Genomic DNA, 7043 nt, shown 5'->3' on the forward strand with positions numbered 1-7043 from the left:
GAGCTAAGTGATCTTGGGTAGGTTTCTCTGGGCTTCACCATCCTCTTATGGGTAAACATATAAAGGGCAAGCAAGAAACTACCCGAGGCTCCCTTCTGATTCCAAAAGAATCAATCACTTTCATTTCCCTTCCCCCTTCCATGAAGTTCCTCCATGCTTTCATGCTATTAACAGTTGCCTCATTCTTCTCCCAGCAAACTAACACACAATGTCAGTATCCAGTTTGACTCTTTTCTCTTTCCCTCAAATACAATCAGTCACCAAATCCTGCCGGATTTCTTGGCATGCTCACTCGCCTCTGCTCCCTTCTCTCTATTCCTACTGCCATTGCTTTGATTTAGGTCCTGAGCTACCTCAATGGGTTATTCTAACAGCCTGTGCTCATAAGAAGTTCCTCCCTGTCCCTTCAACCTGCCCTTCCCAGCCAGAATCATCCTGAACAGTTTTACCATGTCTTTTCCATACTTGAGTATGGAACCTTTAATGTCATCAGAATAAAATTTAAATTATATAGCTCCAACTTTCAGGGCCTTCCATGATCTCTTCCCAGCCTGAGACTCCATCTTCACCTCTCCCAGTGTCCACCCGACCCCCTGACTCTAGCCATGTGGACCCACTCTTCACTGGGCCTGTCCTTCCTCCCAGTCTTTCAGCTTCTACTCCTGTTCCTTCTCTCATCTACCATATGAAATAACCAGCCCCTTTCCCTCTTTACTGAGGTAAACATTGCAAGGCCCATATCTACCACAGACTCCTCCTGGACATCTGCTAAGTGTGGAGCCACACACAAGAGCTGATAGAGCCCTAAAGCAGCTCAGAGTTTGGAGGAATATGGACAGAGACATAGACCTAAAGTGATGAAATAGCACAGCAGATCTTTGTTTGACGTGATATGTATGTAACAGAAGAGTAAAAACGACTTAGGGGCAAGGGACCTTCAAGAATTTGATCTATATCCTGAAGGATTAATAATTTTGCAGAATAGAGACAAAAGGGCTTTCCAGGAAGATAGAATAGTGTATGCAAATGCGGATAGGCACAAAAGAAGAGAAATTACTCAGCTTCTCAGTTTGGGGAACAGTGACAATGCAGCTGGAGAGCTAAAGTAGGGCCCACCACTGCAGAGATTTGAATGCCACACAAGGATGGTATATTTTATCCTATCAGAGAGACAGTCCTATTCCTTCTGTGTCTAGGCCTCCCATCTACAGGCATGTTAGGGGTCATGATTACTATGCAACACAGAACAGGGTAATTAAAAGCATCAAGCACAATGAATGCTCAGCTTTCAGTGTGCATAAATGTGTACATATGAACATGACAGAGAGAGGAAATGAAAGTAAGAATTACCAGGGAGAACCAAGCCAAGGACCTTAAGGCAAACAGAAATCATACATTTGCTGAAGACAAAGCTCAGAGTCAGCAGTCCCCTGGAACTTGAGGCACTAAGGAGATCTGGGCCTAAAGCTAAACAGACTGTTCTAGGACAGCCTCTTTTAGAGGATTATTTACCAAATGAGTGAGAGATAAGAATGAAGCTTGTGAAGATCCACAAAGTCAAACAAGACTTGGCTTTAAGGGTGTATAAAGGATAAAGCCCACCTTTCCTAAAACTACTATAGAGTCAATGAATACAGAGACACACAGGTGCCATCAAGCATTGGAACCAAAGAATGATACTAAGAAACATAAAGTCCAAGGGAAGTGGACCTCCTCTGAAGAAGGAAGCAGGGAAAATAGTGACTCAAATAAACAAAGCTGCCAAAAGTTTCAGCCTAGTTGTGCCCACACCAAATGGGGACTGAATGTCACATCTTGAATGGGGATGAACAGAGTGTAGAATGGAACAAATGTTATCAGTTGTGTTTATATTAGTGCTTCCTTCTTATATTTTGCATTAGGATATCCACCAGAGGATTTCAAACAGGACGGCATCATGAACAGATTTGCATTTCAGGAAAAAAAAAAAAATCTTACAGCCAAGTAAAAAACCACTTTTAAACTGAAAGATTCTCCCTGGGGTCTGAAAGCTTGAAGAGATAAGTAACTCCTCTCTTCTCAGGCCCAGTCCCAAGGCGCAAGGCCACCTGTGCTAGCACCGTGCATCAGCAAGACAGCAGAAGCAGGAAGAGAGCCAGCTGGAAGATACCTACCCTGACTGGAAGACATGTATCCCCTGAAGATCAAGAGGGAGGCTGTCTGGGTACCACATAGCAGCTACCTCAGACTGAGACACTTCTTGTTTACAGGAGACTATAAAACCCCTGCCCTGTCCTCATTTGGTGCTGATGCCATTTTAGGCCTCAGCCTGCCTGCACCCAGGTGCTCATTAAAACAGCATGTTGTGCCATACCGCCTCTTGTTGTCTGTTGGTGCGCTCTCGGGGTTTGAACCAATACAAGAACCTTTCATTCGGTGCCGAAACCCGGGAGGGGGTCGGGTCTGTGTCCCTCGTGGACCTACCCGTCCACACCGGACAGCAGGCCACAGCAGCTAGACAAAGGAAGCTCTTCAGCCTCCAATCGCCTCTCTGTGCATGCACATCAGTCACTGATCTCGCCTACTGTTAAGTTTCCCCGGGAACCTGGTTAACAGGGAAAAACCTGCTCGGCCTCGCTTGGTTTCTCTGGTCCGAAAATCCAACGTTGGTCCAAAAAGGCTCCAGTGTGTACCAGGCACTCGCTGATCATCTGGTCTTAGGGGGACACATCTAAGCCATCTGATCCCATTCCAGGAACGAAAAAGGCAGCAGTGATGATCGCTCCTTTTATCGTCTCCATCCGGCCATCCAGGACTGTCTCCTTTTTCCCTGTTCTCCTGTGCCTATCCTCCATTATGGGAAACTCCCAGTCCTCATTCCAAAAAACAGCCCTCTAGGCTGCCTCATAAAAAACCTGCAAACTTTAGGCCTCAGGCAAGATATCCGCCCTAAGCGCCTTTTCTTTTTTTGCAATTCAGTCTGGCCACAGTACAAATTAGATAACGGTCCAAATGGCCAGCAAATGAAACATTTGACTTTACAGTTTTAACTGATTTAAGCAAGTATTGCCAACGACCTAAGAAATAGGGAGAAATTCCTTATTTCCAGGCCTTTTTGCACTCAGATCACGACCCGACCTCTGCAATTCTTGCTCACCTGTTCAAATCCTTCTCCTCCATTCTCGTTGCCCTGATCGCCTTTCTCCTCCCAACCTCTTTTTCCCTGTTAGATCCAGCAGACTGCTGTCCACTCCTCCCAGACTCTACCTCTCCCTCTCAACCATCTTCTTTAACCCCGCAAGCCTCCTCTTTATCTTCTCAGCCGCAATCTTCTCAGCTGCCATCTTCCCAGTCGCCATCTTCTCAGCTGCCATCTTCCCAGCCACCATCTTCCCAGTCAACAGTACCCACTTCTTTTCCTACACCGTGCTCTCCTGAGGACAACTAGCATTGCCTGTACTCATTCTCCTTCCTCACTGCCCTCTCCTGAAGCCTGTAAACCCATCCTACCACCTTACGTCCCTATCTATCCTCCACTGCCTATCAACTCAAACCCCCTTCCGTCTTCAAACCCTCAGCAGGAACCACTTCCGGCTTCTTCCTTCTCTCCCGCCCATACTCGCTCGAGCGCCATCGTTGGCTCATGCCCCACCCTCACTTCAGTGCCAGTGCTAGAGTGCCCCCTTTGCGAAGTAGCAGGAGCTGAAGGTATTGTTAGAGTTCATGTTCCCTTCTCCCTCACTGATCTCTCTCAAATTAATAAAAGACTCGGTTCATTTCCAGATGACCCTACCTCTTATATCAGGGAGTTTCAGTACCTTACCCAGTATTATGAACTAACTTGGCATGACCTCTACGTTATCCCCTCTTCCACCCTCACCCCAGAAGACCAGGACTGTATCTGGACCCTAGCTCAGGTGCATGCTGATACAATTCATCACCAAGCTCCTGCCAAGCCTACTGGTGCAGAGGCAGTCCCCAACCAGGACTCCCACTGGGATTATCAAGACAGGGCCTCTAGATGCTGCCATCGAGACCACACGATTATGTGTTTCCTTGCAGAACTCAAAAAGGGCGCCCATAAAGTGGTAAACTATGAAAAACTTCCAGAAATCACCCAAAGTCCTGACAAAAACCCAGCCCTTTTTCTCTCTCATGTAACTGAAGCCATGAGAAAATATACCAACCTAGACCCAGCCAACCCAGAAGGAACCACTATCTTAAACCTTCGGTTCATCTCCCAATCCATTCCCGATATTCGGTGCAAGCTTCAGAAGCTTGACGACGGCCCTCAAACCCCACAACGAGACCTTCTTAATTTAGCCTTCAAAGTCTTTAACAATCATGATGAGGAAAGTAAAAGGCAAAAACAGGCAGAGTTTCAAACGCCTGCCTCTGCCATCAGGGGCCCTGCAGGCCCACGGGGCCACAGCTCCACACAGAAGCCTCCTAGCAATCCTCCTCCACCTGGCGCCTGTTTCAAGTGCGGCAATGAAGGCCAATGAAGGCCACTGGTCCAGACAATGCCCATACCCAGGTAAGCCCACCAGGCCGTGACCCCTCTACGTAGGACCCCACTGGAAGTCGGACTATGAGCGGCCCCTGCAAGGACCGCCCCCATCCCTTCCTGAGCAGGCCAAAACCTCCTACTCGGATCTCATCTGCCTTGCTGCTGAAGACTGACGGTGCCCTGGAATGGACGCCCTGGCAACTACCATCACTTCATCCGAGCCAAGGGTAACCCTGATGGTTTTAATCAACCTGGGTGACCTACTCTGCTTTACCTAATTTTTCAGGATCCACCCAGTCCTCCTAAGTCTCTGTTGTGGGAATTGATGGACAAGTCTCCAAACCCCGAGCCACCCCTCCACTTTTCTGCTTCCTGCACACCTTTTCCTTCACTCACTCTTTCTTAGTCCTGCCCTCATGCCCAACTCTGCTCCTAGGCAGGGACATCCTTTCAAAACTCCACACTACTCTCCACTTCCACATTCTCCGTAGTACCCAACGCATCAACCCAGCCCCCTCCGAGGCTTCTAACTTTCTTCTGCTCCTCCAACCTCCCACCCTAAAACATGCAACCTTTCCTTACCCCTGTCTGTAGTTAACCCCGCTGTTAGGGATATTTCCACATCCTCAGTTGAAAAACACCACACCCCCGTCCACATTACCCTTAAAGACCCCACACTATTGAAGCCAATCCGCTCCTCCCAGGCACCACCTCCCAAAAAGCTGAACTCATCACCCTCACTCGAGCTCTCACTCTAGCAGCCGGACAACAGTTCTCTAATTTAGGAGGATTTAAAACCCTGGTAGGGACAGTAATCTTCATCACTGGGTTCCTCCTTTTTCTCCCCTGTGTTATCCCACTAATAATAAAAGCCACTAAAACTCTTGTTGAAACTACAGTTAGCCACCAGACAATTCAGATGATGCTCCTGCTACAACGACACGATGGATACCAACACGTCTCTCAAGAATACCCTAAAAATTAAGTTTTTCTTTTTCCAAGGAGCCCACGCCACCCCTGTGTCACGCCTGAAGTAGTTATTGAGAAAGTCACCCCTTTTCCCTTTTCACTATAACCAAATAGACAGGAATGAAAGATTCTCCCCGGGGTCTGAAAGCTTGAAGAGATGAGTAACTCCTCCCTTCTCAGGCCCAGTCCCAAGGCGCAAGGCCACTTGCGCCAGCAGTGTGCGTCAGCAAGATAGCAGAAGCAGGAAGACAGCCGGCCAGAAGATACCTACCCTGGCTGGAAGACACGTACCCCCTGAAGATAGACAGAGGGGCTGTCTGGGTACTGTGTAGCAGTTACATCAGACTGAGACACTTCTTGTTTACGGGAAACTATAAAACCCCTGCCTCATCCTCATTTGGTGCTGACGCCATTTCAGGCCTCAGCCCACCTGCACCCAGGCGCTCATTAAAACAGCATGTTGCACCACACCGCCTCATGTTGTCTGTTGGCACACTCTCCGGGTTCGAACCAATACAGGAACCTTTCATAAACTTTACCTTAAACATTACAGTCTAAAGGCCATACCATTCCTCAGGCCCAAAGCTGAATCTTCCCAGCATTGTTTCTCCCTCCTCACTTCTCATTCCATCTAATCAGTCTAGAGACTGTCCCATTCCCTAGTCCTCTGTCCTACAGATTCTATCTCTCCAAAGTCTCCCTACCTGTCCCCTCCTCATCACTCTCTCAGGCCCAAAATAAGGCCTCATCCCTTTGACCCTGAATCAGCCTCTCAGTTTCCTATCCCGCCTCGCTGCCCCCACTGTCTTTTTCCCTTGGACTTTGCTTCCCACCACACTCCCAGAACTTTGCCATTGCAGCAATTGCCTTCGGGTTTGTCAACAGAATCACCTGCGGGGACTTGGTAAAAACATCCCAGACTACTTAATCTGAACGTTTCACAAAACTCCCCAGGCGATTATGAGGCATAGCCAGGTTTGCAAACTGCTACTCTAAATCCTTGCTATACATAGGGAAATGATCAGCAAGCTCCTAGGAATCTGTTAGAAACACAGAATGTCAAGTCCCACCCCTGACCTATGGAATCATAATTTGCATTTGAACAAGATCCCCGCATGATTCTCAACTTTGAGAAGCTCTGCTCTACAGTGTTGTCAGACCATGCACTCCACAAATATTTACTGGATTTTCTCTGTATCAGGCTAGGAATTGGGAGGGTCAAGGACCAAGGTCTTTGACTTTGAGAAGTTCACAGAACCATCAGTCAGTCCCCTGCTGTGCCTTCAGACCAAGTCCAGACTTCTGCACTGGAGAGCTGGGACTATTTTCCAGCCTTGTCACCAGCTTTACTGTCTAGCACTTGATATAAGAGCCAAGATGGACCACTGGCCACTTCTCATGGTTAGTCCATGCCTGCCTGCCCACATAGTTGTCACAGCCCAGGCCACACTCTACCCTTCTCTGCCTCAAAAAACCCAGGAGGGATCCTTTGAGGTCCATCACATCACCCTTTCTTAAAATTATCCCAGATTTCCCTGCTCAGATGAAAGACAGGAATTCCCATAACTTTGTTCCTACCGCCTTC

The 7043-nt window shown here is 48.0% G+C and overlaps 1 protein-coding gene across 2 annotated transcripts in view; it reads right to left on the minus strand.

Annotated features, from left to right (window-relative positions):
- Window positions 1–7043, minus strand: part of PPFIBP2 (PPFIA binding protein 2) — a 142859-nt gene that overhangs the window by 134358 nt on the left and 1458 nt on the right. The window lies entirely within an intron of this gene.

Source organism: Pongo abelii, chromosome 9 (genome assembly GCF_028885655.2).
Source record: "Pongo abelii isolate AG06213 chromosome 9, NHGRI_mPonAbe1-v2.0_pri, whole genome shotgun sequence".
Taxonomy (NCBI): domain Eukaryota; kingdom Metazoa; phylum Chordata; class Mammalia; order Primates; family Hominidae; genus Pongo; species Pongo abelii.